Here is a 22,687-nt window from a genome sequence, read left to right as displayed (position 1 = left end):
AGTCGGACTCATAACCCAAAGGTTGTGGGTTCGAGTCTTGTACCGGCAGGGATTGTAGGTGGTGGGAGGGAATGTACAGCGCTCTCTTCCACCTTCAATACCACGACTGAGGTGCCCTTGAGCAAGGCACCGAACCCCCAACTGCTCCCCGGGTGCCGCAGCATAAATGGCTGCCCACTGCTCCGTGTGTGTGTGTGTGTGTGTGGCCACGCGTCACTTTTCACTTACTATTTATTCATATTTTAACATCTTTGTACACCGTAAGAAAAAAATCCATAGAAAAACAGAAGAAAAATTACCAGTACATTTTCTGTCAAATCTACATTTCTTCCAACCCTAAAACACAATGCAATGTGCATAATTCAAAATATGGGTAAAACACATGTAAATAAAGAAATATGGAAAATTCCATCATATTACAACAGTACATTGGAACATTTTCTTCTACAGATTTTTCCTAGAGTGTATTTTTTATTTTAATTAAAATTTTTAAATGTTACTTTGGTTTTTATTATTTTATTTTAGTCTATTTATTTTTTATTCATTTTATTTCAGGTTTAGTAATTTTAGTGCTTCAACTTAAATGTTTACTTAAATTAAAACAGAATATAAAAAACATTTTATTTCAGTAAACTGTAAAGGCAAAATTGAAAATATTTACGTTATTTTAATTAACTTAAATGTTGTAGTTTATGATAGCATTGGCATCAAGTGTCAGTTCATATTAACCACTTTATTAATTTCATACCTTCATACGTTTACGGTATGTTTGAAATAATTAATTATTAATACTTTGTCATTGTATTAAAGATTTTTTTTGTTTTTTTTTAACTTAAAAAGTTTTAGTGTGATGTAAATAGACAAAAATAATCACAATTAATATCATGATTTCTGATCAGTCTTTAGAAAGCTAAATTAAATAGTGATATACATAAACATTTATAAAAAAATATTTAATTAATATCTTAAATGCATGTAAACTTTGAAAATCCTAAATATATATATATTTTTTTTATATTATATTTTTTATTTTGACCTTAAAGCAACACAGCTACAAAAAAAACAACAACTAGAAGGACAGGGGAAGAAGAAAAAGAAAGGGGAAAAAAGGAAAAGGGTTGGATGATTTTACAACCATAGAATTACATCAGTTCCTCCACTTTTATACATAGTTTACAAATGTTACACATATATTTCTAGGCCAGTGGGCACAGGCAATATGCTGATCATGCAAACAATAAAAGGGTCAAACCTTTAAACTGTTATCCTTGACATTTGACAGATGCTTTAAAAAGGGTTCCCAGGTGGCTTCAAAGCCGACAATGCTATCAGAAAGATTGTGTCTACGTCTCTCTAAGTGCAAAGTGCTAGAGAGTTCAGACAGCCAGGATTTAAAAAGTGGTTTTGATGTTTTTTTTCCATAGACAAGGAATGATTTTTTTAGCTACCACCATTCCATATTGGACAGCCTTTTGAATCCGATGGCCGAACCCACGAAGAGAGTCAGACCAACCGAAAACAGCAATTACTAAATCAGGGGAGAGGTCACATGAATAAGCCTTAGAGTAGAATCTGAAAATGTCACTCCAAAACTCATAAAGCTTCTGGCAAGACCAAAAGAGATGTCCCGGCGAGCCTTCGGCAGATTCACATTTGTTACAGATAGAAGAGACGGAGGGGTAGAATTTGTTAAGCTTAACCCTAGAATAATGAAGCCGATGTACTACTTTATATTAACGCACTAGCTGGTGTCTTGAGTTAATGGAACATGTATTTATGACTTTGATAGACTTTGTCCAGTCCTCATCGGTTATCTAAATTCCTAAATCCTTTTCCCAGGAATCTTTCAGATATAAGGTAGATATGTCGACTGACTGGTAAAAACCAGGGACGTGCACAGACATTTTGAGGGGCAGGGGCCCAAGTGGAAAAAAAGGTCACTTTTTTATTTAATTGTTTTCTAAACAAAACGTTAAATATAGCCTATTAGGGGAGTGCGATATTGACAAAAAATATATCTCAATATCTTCTGGGATTTTATCGATAACGATAATTAGATGATATTTTGCTGAGTGTGTTATTGTGCTGATATCTTAAGGACAACCGTGGATAGCTGACTCCTAAAGTTTTTGATATTCCTCATATTCTGTGTGGTGATCAGTTCACAGCAGTGATAGAAATTAATCTGAAGTTTAAATTGATTTTTACATTTTATGGGCAGTTTTACCTTTTCTAAAAATGTGCATCATCTTTTCAGTCAAATTCTTAAATTGAATCAGTCAATTAGAGTAATAAGTCATTTGGGCTGTTACCAAGCAAATGAAATCAGTATTGACAAATTTAATCTGCAATGCAGAGGAAACACAGAAGCTGCATTAGAAGTGGTATTTACACACTGTTTAATGCAGGTCATGAATGTATTTACTGCAGTTATAAATGCATTAATACTGTTTTGATATTTTAAACATAAAACGTTGAATACTGATACTTGAAATTATTTGTAAAAAATTAAAAGATATTAAAACCGCCAGTAGGTGGCAGCAAGTCACTGTTAATAATTGAGTCATTGCGACTGAACCGAATCATTTAAACGGTTGATTCATTCAGGAGCAAAACAGCATCATGTTGCTCAGAGATGCAAATTGGAATTATATTTATTGACGAAATAGAGCAAAAACAGTCAATATTGTGTCTAAAACATAAGTGTCTTAATGTTAAATTCTTGTTTATTGAATTGCAGTATAAAATCAATATCACATTTGTAATCATTTGACTATTATTATGTTGTAATGTTTGGTTGACCAATTAGCAGAGAGGGGAGTTTCATTCCCGCCGACATGTAGAGATCGAATATTCAAGTTGTTTATTCGTTTTCTATCCCTGAATGTAAAAACGAAAAATTAAGCCGGATTCTTGATTTTTCGTTTTGTTTTGAATAATTGAAAAATGAAATATGTGCCCGTTTTTCATTTTTCAGATTTCAATATTAAAACAAAAATTGATTGGACGGAAGATACCCTGATTATAAAGTACCTGAAAGCCATACTCAAGTAAAAGTACAGATATCTTACCAGAAAATGACTTTGGTAGAAGTTGAAGTCACCGTTTAGAATATTACTGGAGTAAAAGTCTTAAAGTATGTGAGATTTATTGTACTTAATCAAACGATTCATTCAAACAACTGATTCATTCAATAAGTAAAGTAAACACCGTCCATTGCTCAGAGAAGCAAAACAGTGCTGTGATCTTTGAGCAAAAACAAGCAATATTATGTCTAAAATGTTAGTCACTTATGCTTTACTGAACTTGTATAAATATTAAATGTGTTCATGCTGATATCTGCAGAAAAACGGTCCTCTTTGTGTGATTCGTCAAACCTGCTTTCCTGCAGTCCATGTTCCTCTGACTTCTGACTGTTTGGTAGTAAGTAACGAATTTGCTTCGGGGAAATGTATCGGGGTAAAAGTATACATTTTAATTAGGAAATGTAGTGGAGTAAAAGTAAAAGTTGGCTGAAATATAAAGACTCAAGTAAAGTACAGATACTCCCAAAAAATACTATATGCAAAAAGTACTATTACTTCGTTACATTACACCTCTGATTCTAAATACATTTTAATAAACTGAATTATGCAGTGAACTGGTCTAACCCACATGGTAACTCTCTCATGAGTCATGGATGTTAGCAAGACAAATTAACTATAATTGCCTTTTGTTTTTTGGATAATTAGCTGTAAATTCGAGGCACAGACAGCTTTCTCTGTTGTTCATCACCACTCACCTCCACACCAAGACGAACACAACTGGAAAGGGAGGGAGGGCTTCACTTCTGTGGCTCTCTGCCTGTCAGTGATGTGCAGCTGATCAATGTGTGCAACACTGCTGTGCTGCAGAGACGCGAGTCTGAACATTTCTTGACCTGACCTGATATTTAGATTTTTTATTTGTTTGACAGGGAAAGCTGTGCGCAAACAGAAACACACACGTGCACATATATACATTCATTTATAAAAAGATAAAATAAATAAAAAAACACTCCCCAGAAAAAGGGCACTTTCTCTCAAGGAAGAAAAAGGGCAGGTGCTCAAGCCCCCTTTGATGTCTATGTGTGCACGTGCCTGGTAAAAAACATCTATAAAACGAGAAATCAAAATAAAAATAAATGTAGTAAAATATCTTAATATTTGTGATCGGTTCACATCACGTCAGAATGACCATCATTGCAAATTTCATAGTTGTTAAGGCTGTTCACATCTTTCTCAAATTCATTATTACAAATCGCAAACTCTGAAACTGAATTTTAAGAGTTTTGCTATTTTGTGATGTTAATAAAGGTATAGTCGGGGAGCATCTGTGACACATACAGAATATCTGTATTATATGTCATTTTAATATAGCTGAGGAGTCTTTGTTCTTCAATTTTTTTTGCATTAATTAATGCAGTATTTTCCTGTCATCAACAGTAAAGCTGCACATGGATTTATTTTGGCATTATGAATGTTGCCATAGAAACTAGTAGTTTGTGAGTCAGAGGAGGTGAACAGTTTAGAGCAGAGTCTGGTGATTACGGTAACTCCACATGAACAGTTTTAGAGGGCTTGTTTTTCTAAACCCCTAATACTGAGCATGAGACTCCAGTGTGTAACTCATCCTGCAGACTCCAGCCGGATCTACAGACACACAGACAGAAAAACACCTGAGCAACCGCTGTCAGTCACCCCGAAAGCCCTAGCAACCACCCACAGCATCCTAGCAACTGCACCGCAATCAGTGCTATTTTAGTATTATTTACATACTATTATAATATTTATTCATATTTTTAATTAGCTTTTATTTTTTACATTTTCATTTGTCATTCTAATTTGGGTTTGCTTTAGTGATTTTATTATGTCCTTTTTCTTAGTTATTTTTTTTTTGCTATTTATTTATTTATTTATTTTCTATTTATTTTAGTATGATTTATATACTATTATATAACATTATAGTATTTAATTAATATTTTGAATTAGGTTTCATTTAAAATAAATACATATTTTATTTTAAAACTAATTATAGGCCAACAATTAAAATATTAACACTGCAGTCATCAATAAAAATCAATGAAATAAAAGGCTTTTATTTCAAGCACCAACTTTCAAAAACAACCCATTTAATACAAAATGTTTCTTCTCATTTTTTTCACTATGTAATATTAGAAATATTAAGGGAATAAATGAAAATAGTTAGCTACATACTGTTATCAGCATATGTTGAAGTAGATTGGTCTCTCGTCTCTGAAATCTATCTATCTATCTATCTATCTATCTATCTATCTATCTATCTATCCATCCATCCACCCATCAATCCATCCATCCATCGATCCATCCACCCATCCATCCATCCATCCATCCATCTATCTATCTATCTATCTCTCCATCCGCCCATCCATCCATCCACCCATCAATCCATCCATCCATCCATCCATCCATCCATCCATCTACCCACCCACCCATCTACCTATCTATCTATCTATCTATCTATCTATCTATCTATCTATCTATCTATCTATCTATCTATCTATCTATCTATCTATCTATCTATCTATCTATCTATCTATCTATCCATCCATCCATCCATCCATCCATCCATCCATCTATCTATCTATCTATCTATCTATCCACCCATCAATCCATCCATCCATCCATCGATCCATCCATCCATCCATCCATCTATCCATCTATCCATCCGCCCATCCATCCCTCCACCCATCAATCCATCCATCCATCCATCCATCCATCCATCCATCCAGTTTATGAGGATCCCCGAGGAGATTTCTCCATGTTCTGTAAGAGATTTGCCCAATCTGATCTCAAACTGAAATAAGATCTTCTCCGGACTGGATATGAATGACTCTTAATGGTGTCTCTCCCAAAAGCCACAGGCAGGGTTTCCAGAACGTGTCGGATTTCCATTGTGAGATTCTCATTCAAATTGAGACGGATTGAGTCTAATATCATTTTCTCCCTCAAGACAGCCTGTCTCCATCTCAGCACCTTTTAATAACCAGAAAAACATCGACTGATCCTTTCCTCTCGCTGACCGGTCCTCAGCTGTCACAGCACAATGATAAAGTCTGGGTCCTGTCTGAGACCCACGCTCACCAAACGTGTAATTAAACTCTCAAACATGCTCTCAGAAAGGCAGTTCATTGCTTCATTTCGCCTGTTTTCAGAACCAGCTTGCTGTCTGTCCTAATGAATCACGGGGCTTTACTAATGCAAGCAGTCATTCTGCAAACACTTCTGTCCAGAAGGACAGCATTTCATTGATTAGAAAAGGGCTGCTCGAACTGACTCCAGCAAATAAACCAAGCGGCGTCATTTCCAGTGGAAGTTATGCTGCTGAATCTTTAGGTTGTATGTGCATGTATTGAGTTATTTGTCTTGCACAGGGATGTGAAGTCATGTTTGAGAAATAAATAGTACTTGTTAATATTTATTATGTTATTTATTAACATTTTGAGTTAGCATTTATTTTCATATATTCAGCTTTCCTCTTAATTGTAGTTAAAGTTTCAGTCATTTTTATTAGTTTTAAAATTCTTTTTAGCTTAGATTTTATTTCAGTTTTAGTTTAGTAACTTAACTTAAGCTTATTTAATTTACTTGCCCAAAGCAACATTTCTAATTTTCATTAAAGTTTTTTTAAGTTGAAGGTTTTCTAATCTAAAATCCAATTTTCATTTAAGTTTTCAAGTTTATGTTTTTCAGATGAAAACTTGATAATATATTTAGAAAATTTAAATGTTGTCTTGGAAATAAATACATAAATAAATGTTAGCTGAAAAGCATAAATGAAAATTAGATATTAGATTACAAATAATTAAACTTACAAAACTTAACTGAAATTGAAGCTCAAATTAAATATGAATATGTAAAAAAAAATTGGACAGCATATTTGAAAAACTTAGACTTAAAACATTAAATGAAAATGAGAAATGTTGCTTTGGCAATTTGAGCTGAAACTGAAATAAATAAATAAATAAATAAATAAATAAATAAATAATAAGATATAAATGTTAGCTGAAAAGCATAAATGAAAATAATTAAACTTACAAATCTTAACTGAAATTGAAGCTATAAATAAATAAATAAATAAATAAGTAGATAAACAAACAAACAAACAAACAAATAAATACATTTTCAATAACCAAAACAATTTTAATAGTTCTAATTAACAATAACAACACTGTTCAGGACTGACATGCTCAGCATGTGTGTGTATCTTAGTTTGGCGGGCTGACAGCCTTTAGTCCGATCTAATGTAGCACGCTAATGAATTGTGTTGTCGTTCTGTCCCGTTTGGCAGCATCTCTGTTGGCACACATGAACATCGCTTTGAACAACTGTTGTAATCATGTTATTTTTCGGGTGTAAAACTTGCAAAAACTCCCTCCATGTTTTCTTTCTAAGTGGGAGTAAAAAATGCAGGAACTTGCAGAAATTCCCATAATTACCCAGTGACATTCTCCAAATGTTAAAAATAATCTCTGCCAGGCTTTCATTCACAGCACGTCATGAATATCAGTGGTGGCTGACAGCGTGGTCTTATTAACCCCTCGTCAGCGGTCCGACATAACCGGTGACATTTCCCAAAATATCGCCACCGCCTGCTGAGCAATAACGGCAAAAGTGACATTCAGTGCAGCATTATAGGCCTAAAACAGTGCTAATTGTGTCACCAATGCACCTCGTGTCCCGGACACTCCAAAGACTGATGTCAGAAAGCATATGGCTGAAACTTACACCGGACAGCACTCAAAATCCAGCACAAATCCCCCCAGTCCATTTCAGGAAGAAGCGAGGAGGCGTTTGAGTAACGCGAGGCCTGTGGGAGAAACGCCTGCTAAAACAGAGATTCTGCCGCTAATTGCTGCTGTCGCCGTATCATGATATCTTTTAAAAGGCAATTTTGTTTCTCTTTGCATGTGACACCACAACTACAGACTCTATTGTGTGCTTCTCTGCGCCCAAACACAAGTCCTGAGCGCTGAGAGTGGCAGGTAATGAGCGCGGCCGCTAGTCCTCTGTCTAGCTAAACAATAGCATCCCGCTGTCTTTTTGTGCTGTTTACTGACGTGATCTCAGGATGACTATTTTAGTCATGTGTCAGGTTTTTGGTGTGCTATTTCGTAAAATAATCACTTAAAGCACCTTTACATGATAGTATTGAGCTGTTTTGTCCATCAAGTATTTTTGTAGCATGACTAATTGCTTTGTATCACGTTGTGGATGTAGCTTTACAACTGAACATGCAATGATCAAATAAGCAACACAATCTTTTAGAATAAGCATTACAAAGTCCGATTCATTGTAGCAAATCAGTTCATATAGGCCTAGATCAGGGATTCACACTTTTTGTATCAGTTGAAAATAATTTGATAAAAAATGATAAAAAAGTGTGAATCCTCTGACCTAAATTGTTTATCAATTAAAATAATATTTATAATTAATATTTTGACAACACATTTTATATGTTCATGGTTCTCTGATGTCAGTTAATGGTCACATGACATGCAGGTAAAAATGTTTTATTATGATTGTTTTTATTAATTTTCATTTTAACATTATTATGATTTAATATTTTTTAGTAAGTGTTTTATTTTATAATTTTTTATTTTACATTTTTTTATTGAATTCTATTTTAAGTTTTATTTTTTCATTTTTGTTTATATAAATATTACATTATTATGATCAGTGCTGGGTAGATTACTTAAACATTTCAGTCAGTTAGTGATTACAAATTACGTGACAAAAATTGTAGTTAGTAATCTATTAGATAACATATTCTAGGTAATGTAATGTGACTACTTGATTACTTTTAGATTACTTTCGACCTAACTTGTTTGGTTTATTTAAGTAGGATTATTTTAAACCATATTGATATAAAAACACAAAGAGAAAAAAATATATTCCATTTCTTGTAATCAACTACATGAACTTCATTAAACATTACATTATGTCAGAGATTTCCCAAAACTGAGATTCGTAAAGGAAAAGAGAGAAAAAAAAGTAGAAGGGAAAATAAACTATTTGTATCTAATATGTGATAATATGTAATCAATAAAAAGTAATAGTAATCTGATTGTGAGCATTAATAGCATTTAACTACAAATACTTTATTTCTGGAATCTAAATGACATAATCCAGATTACATGTAATCAGTTACTGTTTATGATTTAATACATTTCTAGTAAGCGTTTTATTTTGATTGTTTTTTTATTATTATTATTATTTTTAAATGATTTATTTTCATCTAAAATTGTTATGATTTTTTAAAGAACAATTTCCTGCAGTTCCCTCACAAACCCCCAGGTGTGTCTTTGCGAACCCCAGTTTGGATTTCTATTTCAAATAAATGCTGTTCTTTCGAACGTTCTAAACAGAAGCTTTAGAAAAAAGACACAAAACTCTTTTATGCCAGATAATGACCGTTCTTTTTTATATTCATTATTTAATCTGATAGCTCCAGAATTAAAAAGACATAGCTAGCTAGACCCTTGTATCTCTATAGCAAGTTAGAGTCAAAGTAGCTTCCCAGATGTTCCTCATAAAAAGTTTTTCTAAAGTTGGTGGCAGGTTGTGTTATATAGCACGTCCTTGTTCGTCCTCTGCGGGGAGTACACTTTTACGGAGCTCAGAGAAGCTATTTCTGGCGGTTGTGAGGAGCTCCCGGGTTTGATGTGATCAGTGCGTGTGAACGCGAGCTGGTGTGGTTGACATCTGTCTGCGCCGTGACTGACATGTTTTGCCAGGAGATGACAGATACCTCCACTTGTGTTTGTCACCGACACAGAGCCCGTGTCGTTACTACAGCACGCTTTCAGCATGAATAATAGAGTCGGCCTTGAAAACGTTTCCGTGTATGTTTGAGACGGATCCACGTCAGTCCTGCACGGTGATGCACAGCCATTCGTGACCCTCTTAAACCAATTTCTCATTTATTCTTTTAAACTCATTACAAGGCCAGAGAAAGTGGCTTTCATTAAATATTAATGCAGCCCAAAGATTATATAAGCCTTTATAAATGACTCCAGCAATTTACTGCAACAAGACAGATAATATTCCTCATCGCTAGCAGTGTCCTAACTAGACACAACGCGTCAAGCGATAAAAGCTTCCAATTAAATCTGAGTTTCTGTCTGAAGCACCAGCCATGGTTCATTTTGTGCAGCGCTTGGTTGCGGTTTATGTGTAGCCCCGCCCACAGTGCAATCTCATTGGTCTAAAATTCTGCTGATTATTAAACATCAAATATGTTTTGATTAGCTGTGATCAGGGTTATTTTAGTATTATTTATGCAGTATTTGTTCATATTTTAAATTTTTTAATATTTTCAGTTATTTTTAATTGTAGTTTAAGCAATTTTGCTATGTGGTTTTGTCATTAGTGTTTTAGGGTTCTATTTAGCTTTAATTTATTTTTTATTTCAGTTATTTTAATTTTAGTTATTTTAGAGTGAAACGCGAGGCCGCGGTCTAGAGTTCGCAGTTCCTTCACCAGCTCAGATTTCGGGGCGACACACGGCACGAGAATCAGCACTATTTCAGTACAAAAGTGATTACAGAGAACGGTCGAATACACTTAAATTAAAATACTACTTTTAAATGTGCCTTTTTATTTCTAAAATGCTTGTTAAACGAGTTTAAATGTATGTATAATATTGTAAACTATGCTGTATTCACCCAAATAAATAAATTTTGCCTTGTATTTTGTCCATGGGTGTTCTTGCTTAATAATAAATATTCATCTTTTGATTATTGCTGTTGCCTATAGTAATTCTGTGTATGATAAATCCAGCCCATTTTAAGCCAGCAATATAATAATTTTTAATAGATGAATTAAATAAAACAACCTAGCATGGTGGGTAAAAATGTTTAACCCAACCAGCTGGGTCAAAATAACCCAAGTTGAGTTGTTTTTAACCCAGCATTTTTTATAGCTTTATTTTTATTTCAGTTTGTTTTAAGAATTTTTGTACTTAAACTTATTTTATTTTATTTATTTGCTTTAAAATTTTAAGTTGAATTTTTTAATTACATTTTTGTTATTTTGTATTATTTTCTTATTTTATATATTATTTTCTTATATTATTGATATTAATTTAGTTATTGCTATTATGTATATTTTAATATTTTCATCTTAATTGTAATTTTAGTCATTTTGTTATGAGTTTTTGTAATTGTTTTAGTTTTTTTTTATAACATTTCTATTTAGCTTAAATTTTTTTTTTCAGTTTGTCTTAGTAATTTTAGCACTTTAACTTCAAGTTATTTTATTCCATTTATTTCGTTTTATTTGTGTTTAGTTGCCAAGTCAACATTTCTAAGGTTAGGTTTTACATTTAATTTTATATATATATATATATATATATATTCCTTTTATTTTTATATGTAGTAACAACACCTGCTGTGATCGTCATGTAATTTTCAGTATGAGATATGATCCTGCAGCAGATCAGATTGCATTACTGCATATGCCAATATAAAACCCCACATCATATTATGTTTTCCAGACTCATGCATCGGTCTGCCCTGCGTTTGGAGTCAAATCAATGTCCAGGACTCATCTATTCTGATTGATTCCCAGGAGAGGATGAGGGGAAGCAGCGACGTGTTTATTTCTAGAGAATAATGGCTCTAATTGGTAAATGAGTGTTGATTGATTCTCTATTGAGTGTGGGCCGCCATCGGCTGAACCTGCGAGTGAAGGATGTCTTTAAATAGAGCCTGTGACAGGAGGGAGGACACCAGAGCCCATCTACATTCCCATAGAGACAATCCGAGAGCAAGCTGCTGCCGAGTCACACCGAACGACTCATCGTTACAGCACACCACCTTCAGCAGTCTGTTTACACCGCAGTAAAGCTGTCAGCCATTATGCCACAACCACCATTGACCGATAAACCATCCTCACGTGAACCTGTCATATTTATATTTCACCCAAAATTAAGAGAAAGAATTTGCTTTGCATGCAGTTTTTAAATACCATGAAGTTTCTTTTTTTGCTGTTGCATCGTGGCATTATATTCATGACATTTAAGCATATTTTCCACAAACATTACAACAATCTACAGAAAAATCTTTGAAAAAACTGACTATTTATTTAAAAAAATAATTGATTTGTTATATGTAATTTATAATAAAAATAATATAAAATGCAAATGATGAAATATAAAATACCAAAATATAATTAAATAATTTAAATAATTAGAAAAGTACATATATATATATATATATATATATATATATATAATTCTATTTTTTATTTCTAATATTTAATATTTAATTCTAATGTAATGGGATGGGATTTACCTTTACAATTAATGAGAATTACAATTACCATAGTACAATAAAATCCCATTCTCATTTCTGTAAAGTAAAAAAAAAAGATACATTTGAGTCAAGTTTTTTGTAAATAATGATAGTATATGTTGTACATAATTTATTTTAATTCAACATAATTTATTCATAGTTTATTATTTTATTCAAAAATGATATATTTAAAAAAAAAAATCATATAACTGCACATATAAAAAAATATCATATGAAACAATTATTTAAATAATTACAAAATTACATTTTAGTTGACATTTAAATGTCCATTTAATGTACATTTAACATGTCCAAGACACTTTAAGGAGAATTTGGGAGTAGGAATGGGCTTAATTGTTATGAAAATTTTGTCACTATGCAAGAAAATCTTAATGGACTTAAAATGGACTTAATGGGCTTCCTAGTGGACATTATTGTACACAACTACATTCATGGCATAGCAACATTTGTAAGAGTTATTTTAAGTTATTCAAAGTTGGTTATGTTTGTCACAGCAAAGATTGCATGTAAAGTTCGCAATGCTTTGTCCGAGTGCACTGTGTGGATATATCAGCAGCAGGCCAGGCCGAATCGCACGAGTCAGGTAATGCATTAATATCAGGCAGAATCCTTATGAAGGATGATAGATGTCAAAGTGCATGAGTCATCAGCGCTTTAATAAGACTCAGCCTCATCAGGATGTTGAGCGACGCTCTGATCTCAAACACAGTGACTCACAAAGAGCCTCATTCACACCTGAAGCTCCGGCATCAGCCATTAATAGCCCACGGGCGCTCAGCATATCGCACCTTTATTTGGGAGCGCAAATGAATCTGCCATTTACAAAAGCATGCTGCGTCTGCAGCGTGTTTGTGTGCAACTTTTTGTGCGTCACTGTTTCTGTGTTTAAGTACGTGCTTCACTGTTTCACACGGTGGCAGAGCGTCTCGGTTCTAAATATAGCGCCTAATTCAATAATTGCCGTTTATCCATAAACTCGCCTGTTACTGAGGCGTATCGCTCCTGCTCCTCGTGGCATGCAGGGCTCTTATTACATTTATTTGATGGCCTTAAATAAAAACACGCTGCATAACAGCGGCCTTACGTGCGAGCCGATCGGATCCGTGTATCCTGCTCCTAAATTAAATTACTCCGGCTGCCAGACGAGGCGACTGTTTGTCTGCACTTGAGAAAGGAGGGAATGGAGACTTATGGATCCAAATGGATTTCAAATAGAATTTAGAGCTGGGCTTTAGTTTCTCAAGCATGGGTCACCATCTTTAACAGCACTGAGACGCTGGTTTTACCGTATATGAAATCACACCAATATATGTGATGTGAAGGAGGAAAATGGGTCCATGTTGGGCTGAAATTGACAGATAAAACTGGCTTTAGTAAGCAAATTAATGCTTTAAACTTTTAAATAAAGTATTCAATAAAGTATTTGTCAAGCTAAGATATATTTTAGTATCACTGATATATTACTATAGATTTATAGACGAATGTTTATGAAGTTTTAGTTATTTTGTTGAGTGTGAGTGAAAATGGGCTTAGGTAATTCATTCTTTTATCTCAGTATTTGTCAACCTAACATATATTTTAGTAATAACTATATATATATATATAAAAGTTTTTATTCATATATTTAGATTTTTATATTTTCTGTGTTAATTTTTTTGTATGCTTTTATTAATAATTCGATTTTTCTTAATTTGTATATCTTCCATTTTCTTTTTAATTTTTAGTATATTTTGCGTTTTAGTAATTTTGTTGTGTGCTTTTGTCATTTTTATTAGTTCCTGGTTTCCTTTAAATGTCTATAATGTCTATAATCTTTAATTTTTATTTAACTTTTAGTACTTCAATCCAAAAATGCACAACTAGCTGAAATATAGTAATATATATTTTTGATCAGTTAGCATTTATTTTATTTCAATTAGTGCAAATGCAAATTTTATATGTAAGAATAATCCTTTTTTTTTTTTTAGTGACGTGATATTCAAATAAACTGTCTTCCAGGGAAAACATTTAGCAACTTTTGCACATCTTTCTGCAAACTTTCGGTGGAAAAACCAGATGTTCAATTAGGATGTTTCTTCGTCAGGCTGTCACAATGAAGATTAATGCTTGTTTAAGCATTACAGCAATTCACTTGATTTTTTGCCACATGTCACATGCTGAACTCAACAGAAAATATGATAAATATGCACATATACTCTATACGCAACACCTTATGCAGTTGTTCTGCAAAACATAATTACCATTTGACTTTAAATGAGGCCTTATTGTATGTAAATTACATTTCATGGCATTTAAGTTTGTAATAGATCTTAATGGCTCACTTCTGATAACTATTTTATTTTATTTTTATTAGTATGGCCATTAGTGAAGGAAATCCTCAATGTAGTCAATCACTGTAAATATTCTGTTTAGAGCAGCAGCTCAGTGACACAACAGTAAAGCACGACGCCATCCTGATGTTAGATGATCGACCTCTGATAGCCTGATGTTATTCTCCATTTTTCTTCCAATAAAATCGATCTTTGGGATGATTCTGTCAGCATGTCAGGCACAGGCTGTTATCTGGTGTGGGTCTGTGGTCCATGTGCTCAGATCAGAGTCGTGTCTCTGCGGATGATTCATCTCCTGTAGTTTTGCAGTTATTGCTCGGCCTCTCGGCTCACATATTTATCGGCCCACACCTGTTATTCATTTTCTGTGCTTTCCTTCAGAACCTCTGGGGTTTGAGCCTCGCTTTGGGCGCTCAGGATGACAAATAGAGCGATGGAGCCATGAAACACACTGAAAATTCTTCCTCCTCTGGACTCCTGCTTCCCTTCTGTGAGCTGAAGAAAAGAATCTATCTATCTATCTATCTATCTATCTATCTATCTATCTATCTATCTATCTATCTATCTATCTATCTATCTATCTATCTATCTATCTATCTATCTATCTATCTATCTATCTATCTATCTATCTATCTATCATTTTTCTGAATATCTATCTATCTATCCATCCATCCATCCATCTCTTTTTTTTTATAAAATACATACTCTATACTCCAGTACATCTTTCTGAATATATTTCTGTCTCCATTTTTTTTGACTGAATAATACATAATTAATTCTCAAACTCATATGCTTCTCTTCATTCGCAGCTCATCTCTGCACATCCAGTGGTTGATCAGTTTTCAGATCAGTTCTGCAGGCGTCTCATTCTGATCATCTACCTGTAAATGTCAGGTCTGTTTTCTCACGTCCCGATCTGATCCCTCAGCCTCCCTGTTGCTAAGCATCACGGGCCGAATCCTGAACGAATATAAATGACGGATCTCCCAACACAGCCTCAAATGCTTGACCAGCCCGACAAGACTTTAATTTCACCTTTCAGACTCTGCTGCCCCAGTTTGTGCCTCTCTTCACACATTTTTCTGTCTCAGGGCCATTTTTCAATATCAGGCCCATGCCGCTTTAAAGTGCTGCGCCGAGGGTTTGTTTGCTGGGGTGTGGCAAATGGAAGCTTTTATTGTTGTCTATTTATTTTAATAGAGCACAAGTCTTATTAACTTCATGGCAGGTTTCCTCGTTCTGCGTGAGTGCGCTTTACAGACTGTAGATTTGCCTGCTCAGTGGTTTCCTTTTTATTGAAGGAACACGGCAACATTTGCATAGAGCTAATTCCCTCCTCGCAGTGAAGTCACGGGACCGAAGAGCCGTCCTCCCGTCGCTCCAGCTCTTGAGTGCATTGTAAAAACGCCAGAAAACCAAAGACCCTCAAAGCCGAGAGTTTACAGTGTGTTGCATCACTTGGAGAAAAGCAAAGTGTTTTATGAGAGTTTAACCTCTGTAACATCTCCTTTTTATGTCTGTGAGAACAGGAAAAGGAAACAGCGAGTCTCTAGACAGTTGGCGGTTTAATTTGAGCGAGCGAGAGACGGGTCACCGCCGCGCCGCGAGACGGCTTGAGCTGTTTGTGGGTTGCTTTTTTTTTTCTTTTTCTGAAGAAGAATCGCTCGAGGCTTCGCGGGGTGGAGAGTGTTTGCCGCTGATAGTTCCTAACAGGTTTTGTGGGTCAGTAACTAATAAAGATGTTTTCGGAGGCTGTTTGACCCCTTGAGGATTTTCTGTTAATGGCTTGATTAGCCTTTAACCTCATGTTGATAAATATGGACATATTTTGAGCTTAAGCTGAAGCAATAATCAAACGCTCCCCTGCACTGTCCTCTTTCTGTCGAAGATATCTTAGGATGGTTCGAGTGAAAATTATTTATTTGGGTCCTTGAGCAGAAGTTCACGTGCACAGCTGTAAACTAATAATATAGATATTTATTTATTAAATGAATGCACACCAAGGGTGCATTTATTTAATGAAAAATTCAATAAAAACAGTAAAAAAAAAAATCAGCATCATAACTCCAGTCTTCAGTGTCGCATGATCCTTCAGAAATCATTCTAATATGCTGATTTGCTGCTCAAGAAACATTTCTGATTATTATCAATGATGAAAACAGTTGTGCTGCTTCATATTTTTGTGGAAACCGTGATAGATTTTATTTTTGCTGAATAGAAAGTTCAAAGGAATAGCTTTTTTTTCTTTTTTTCCTTTATAACATTATCAATGTCTTCAGTCACTTTTGATCAATTTAATGCAACTTTGCTGAACATAAGTATTTATTTCTTACTGACAGAAACTGTAGCTTCTTTAAATAATTATTAGCTATTCCGGCAAACGAAAATCAGTGTTGTACAACATTTTAAACCAAAACAGTGATGAACAGCAGCTTGTAACTAATTATTGCACTACAAAATAGACATAAAATGCTTCATAGAGACTCAAATGAATCACTTTTGTTTTTTGGAAATGGTTCCAAAAATAAACCATCCAAACGTGCTTGAAATTAATCAGACTTCCCAGTGCTATATATGACACACACAGAGAGAGAAAACTGTTGAGGAAAGTGTGTTTCTTATTACTGCAGCTCGGCTAACCACTCAGCTGTATACGACAAATAAACATCAATGCAGCATTTTGTCATGCAACTTTTGTTACTGTTCTGAAAAATGCAGTTAAGTTAGTAAATGACTACTTTTAGTAAGTTTCTCCTCATTAATGCACAAGTTTATTATGGACTGCATACAGATAGCACAGCTGTCAATCGCAACGGAGGGAGGAACCCTTCAGACTCCGACGGCTGTTCGCTCTGATAGGAGATGGATAGTCGAGTCAAAGCCCTGCTGTATAGTCTGCGGTTCATGCAGAGTCTCTCTCATGGCTCATTTTCAATGCATTTTCACACTAAACCATGAAACCAACAGCTGTGGTCAGCAGGTGAAGAATTAACTGGTCTTGAGAAGCCAAATGTGCAAAAAAATGATGTTCTTGTTTTCCAGTACAAATATCTTTCCTAGAATGAAAACATTCCTAAATGAAGATGCATTTACTTGAGAAGCGAGATGACTTGAGATATCGAGTCTTGTTTTCTGAATAATGCATCAAAATTTAGTTTAAGCTCCGAAGAGTTTAGGCTTAAAAAATATCAGTAACAGTTAACCTTTATGTATAATGCATTATAAAGGTGTTGTGTGTTGTAATGCATTACATCTTTTCATAATTAATTGTAACCAAAGTTAAAATGCATTATAGTATTTGAAGGTTTGTTTGTGTTTTAATGCATTATACTTTCTAAAGGTGTAACAACGAATAGATACACTGCAAAAAGTTATTTTCTTGGTATTTTGTCTTGTTTTCTAGTACTAATTTCTAAACATACTTAGATCTAGATATATATATATTTCTTGTTTTCAGCAAAAACGAACAACATTTTGATAAATTATTCAGAAAACAAGCCTTCATAAGCCATTTTGTTTCTCAAGTAAATGTATCTTGATATAAGAATGTTTAGATATTTGTACTGGAAAACAAGACAAAAATTCTAAGTGTTTTTTTTTTTTTTGCAGTGTAAGTATAATAATGTATTATAACTGTGGTTATAATTATTCATGAGATCATATAATGCATTGCAATGCTTTAAATATAAAGGTATCAAGTCAAGTGTTACAATAAATAAATAAATACATAAAAACCAACAAAAACTCACTTAATTTTGATAAATTTTTCGGAAAACAAGACTCAATATCTTAAGTCATTTTGCTTCTCAAGGAAAATAATCTTGATTTAAGAATGCATTTAATAATTTAAGATATTTGTACTTGAAAACAAGACAAAAATAATCGAAAATTCACTTTTTGCAACGCAAGTACAATACTAGAACTCGAGTTTAACTTGTATTGAACATGGAACATTATAAAAAAAAAAACTTAATGAAGAGTAACTAAACTTACAAACTTAATTTAACCCTTCCTAATGACCGAATCAACAGCTTAATAATGTGTTTGGATGTAACAGGTTGCCAGGCAAACGCAAAAGCTTGATGCTATTTCAAGGGTGTAATATCTAATTATGTTTGCTATCTGGAATACACTTTTTTTCTCACACCTTTGGCGCACTGAATATCTGTATTATGCATGTGTCAACCTGGCAACCTTCGCTGATGAGAACTAATGCCATTATATGAGAGCTAGACGCGGGCGGAGGAGAGAGAGTTTAATTGAATTTTTTAATGAGTCCACACTTTAAGTCACTCTGCCAGCTTGCCTCAAACACGATAACGTTTCCTAATAAAGAAAATCAAAGTTGGGCTTCCCTCCTAATGAGATTGAAGGTCTGGCAACCTCTTTTAATGTGTTACAGAGGAGTGAACAAATATTTGATGGGAAAAACGATGGGGGAAAGGAAACAACAACAAAACAGGGAGGAAGAAGGAAGTCATTATAGGCTCTGTGGTGCTGATCCAAACAGGTCTGATGCAGTGCCTTTACAAGATATTCAACCGATTAACAAAAAAAAATATATATATATACAGTATATATATATTCTTACCTGTATAAACAAGGCATGGTTTTGGAAGGAAGAATGGTTTAAAGGAATAGTTCACCCAAAAATGACCCTCAGGCCATTCGAGATGTAGATGAGTTTTTTTTTAATCAGATTTGGAGAAATTTAGCATTATATCTCTTTCTCACCAATGGATCCTCTGCAGTGAATGGGTGCCGTCAGAAAAAAGTGGTCTGGTGTGAATCAGGAAAGAAATCTGCACAGATCAAGAACCGTTTACAAGCCAAAACAGTCCAAAACAGCTCAAAACAAGTATATGGATGCATTTTGAAGTAAGAGACAAAAGTAAATGGACTTTTTCACTGGAGGAAGTGTTATTATGGATTATAGACTCTATTTTAGCCAGAAGCAATGGTTTGAAGTTAAAAACATCTTAATGATGGAATTTCTTTCTTACAAACATGCAGCTTTTGGCTTCACAAGATGCTAATTGATGGATTGGAGTGGTGTGGATGACTTGTGGATTATTGTGATGTTTTTATCAGCTGTTTGGACTCTCATTCTGACGGCACTCATTCACTGCAGAGCATCCATTGGAGACAAAGTGATAGAATGCTACATTTCTCCAAATCTGATGAAAAACAAAGTCATCTACATCTTTGATAGCATGTGATGATAGGCCTGTCGCAATAATCAATATATCGACTTCTGTCAGGACCACTATCGTCAAAATGATAGATACTTAGCATAAAGTTTGGTTTGGTGGTATGGTTCTGTTCTGGGCAAAAAAACTCCCTGCCCATCCATGCAGCCTGTCATGAATGAGCAGGGAGAGCAGCAATAATAACCCCCCCCAGGGTTAACAGAACAGAACAAGGCAGATATCATTAATGTACTCAATGATATTTAAGTGTAACATTTTATTCAAGATAAAGGAGTCTGATTAGCAAGGAATATCAGAAAGCTAAGTCCTGACTGTGGCGAAAGGTGGAGCTGGGAATGGAGGAGGGTAATTTGCTCCGAAGCAAGCTGAAAAGCTGCTGAATAATACTGAATAGAGCTTATATAGGAATGCCGCGATAGGTGTCGTATTCCTATAGGTAGATGTGATCAGCTGAGAATCAGCTGATGCAAGCTTGACTCACGTGACCTGCCAGAACTAACGCTAAAGCTTAATTTATCGCGTAATATATGTACATGACCTCAATCATTTTTAGTGACGCAATATAGTGCACATTATATTTACTTAAATTAATGTCACCATGTTTTGTACATTCCACTTGCGCCTGTGTCTTTTGCAGCTTCTCGTGCACAACGTGGTGTAGTCATGAGGTGCTAGTTCAAATAAAAAAAATGCTTCTACAAACAAAGTTTCATCTGCAGATATGGTCTTGTTTAGAGATCTGTGCCTTTGTGCATGCAGACATCTGACTGCTGAGTAGTGATTGTGTTTTTCAGAGAAAAGGTCAGGGAAAAATCTGTAGATGGAAAAATCTCCATACAAGTTCTTTGTGCATTTTTTTTTCTTTCTACTTGTTACTTTGCACTTTTTGTTAGAAAATGTGTTTTTTCTATTTATTCAGGTTTTTTAAGGTATCTAATATTTTGATACTTAATTTCCATGATCTAAATATTCTTAAAAATTAAAAGTTTGTTGTCATTTGGAAGTGTGTAGGCCTTCTTGTATTATTATGCTGTTACATTATGATTATATATTCAGTGGCATAAAATGGTCTTTAAAATTACAATAATATAATATTCTGGGGCAATATATCGCACAACAAAAGTTGTTATCGTGACAGGCCTATGTGATGAGTATTTCTTTTTGTTGCTAATTTACATTAAAAAATTTTTTTTTCATATATATGCATAAATACAACAATAGTACTATACAAAGGAAAAAAGCAATAATTATCTATTCATTCTATGATATAAATATAATATATCTAATATGTATATAATATTATATATTCATTTTAATATTTATTCTATTTATTTAAACCATTATAACATTAAAAATGCCATCCACAAACCTTTTTCACAGCAGTATCTATTTACAATAGTCTTCTGAGTGAAACTTGAGTTAGTAAAATTAAGTTTGGAATTGATTCACTGAAACCTATTTGAACTGATTCACAAAATGAATCAAATTGACCAACTCTAAATCTGTTTTTGCTACTCAAGTTTAAATTTTGCTTAGTTTTATATTGCATAGATATCTGGATTTTCAATATATCATACAACCATAGCATTTTGAGTGAAAAAATTATTAGTATATTAGTATATTTACATTTTGAATCGATTCACTGAAACCTACTGTTTGAACTGATTCACATAAATGAATCATATTTACTGGCTCCAAGGGTGTTTTTACTACTGAAGTTTAAACGTTGCTCACTTTATAACGCAAAGTCATCGCACATTGAATATGAATACTGATATGAATATTCAGTAAGGTAATCTTCAATCGTGTGATTTTGAAGCTCTTAAGACCGAAACTAGTGTGATGCTGATTGAACCAGACTGAGAAAAATCCCACCTCGTGACAAAGTCTAGGAAATATAATCAATGTTGCGTCTGAAAGGACAAAAGCCACTTCAAACGAGATGGCTTTCTTTTTGTCACAGAGTAAAACACTTGACCAGAAAACAGAGATGCAATGCCGTGTTCTCAGCGCTCAGTCCAGCGAGTCCAAAGCAAAGGAAATGTGTGCGGTGAATCTGATTCCCAGATACAGTCACTCAATGACAAAGGCCTTTGTGGCTATTGACAGAATGTGCCCGGTGATCTCAGAAACGTGACAGAGGCTCATGACGGCCCGATCGCTTGATTAAGCCCGTGTATTTACCCGTCAAGCGCGGTGTCAGTCGCGGGCCGCTCTCATCCGCGCCGCTGTATCTGTCGTCTTACAGCTAATGACAGGATGATGAAAGAAGCGCGGCCCGAGCCAGTTTGAATGACACTCTCAGTTACGGGTCGGGCTTTAATCTTTAGTTAACTTGGCCTTTTGCCGCTCTGGGATGGAGCGCCTCTGTATCTTCCTTTGAAGAATGACACCAGACCGTCTGATCCTGTGGGAAACCTTTAATATACCTGGCAAGGATTCGGGAAGAATGGAGTCATGTCTACTGCTTCATCAAATCATGGCTCACTGATCTAAATTGCTTTTTCTTTCTTTCTTTCTTTCTTTCTTTCTTTCTTTCTTTCTTTCTATTGCACGGACTATTTATTTAGACATGACAGTCAAAAAACTGTGATATATATATATATATATATATATCACTGTAAAAAATCAACGGTTGAGAAAAGTTAAAAGTTTAAGGCAACCAGCTTCAGGAGATTTTTGAATTTTCTCAACTTGTTTTTGTAGAAGATTTTTGGGTTCTTAACTTTTTGTTGAGAAAGCTCAAAAATCTCCTGAAGCTGGTTGCCTTAAAC

This window comes from Sinocyclocheilus grahami, unplaced genomic scaffold (genome assembly GCF_001515645.1).
Source record: "Sinocyclocheilus grahami isolate Dianchi unplaced genomic scaffold, SAMN03320097.WGS_v1.1 scaffold182.1, whole genome shotgun sequence".
Taxonomy (NCBI): domain Eukaryota; kingdom Metazoa; phylum Chordata; class Actinopteri; order Cypriniformes; family Cyprinidae; genus Sinocyclocheilus; species Sinocyclocheilus grahami.
This window is presented reverse-complemented; position numbering follows the sequence as displayed.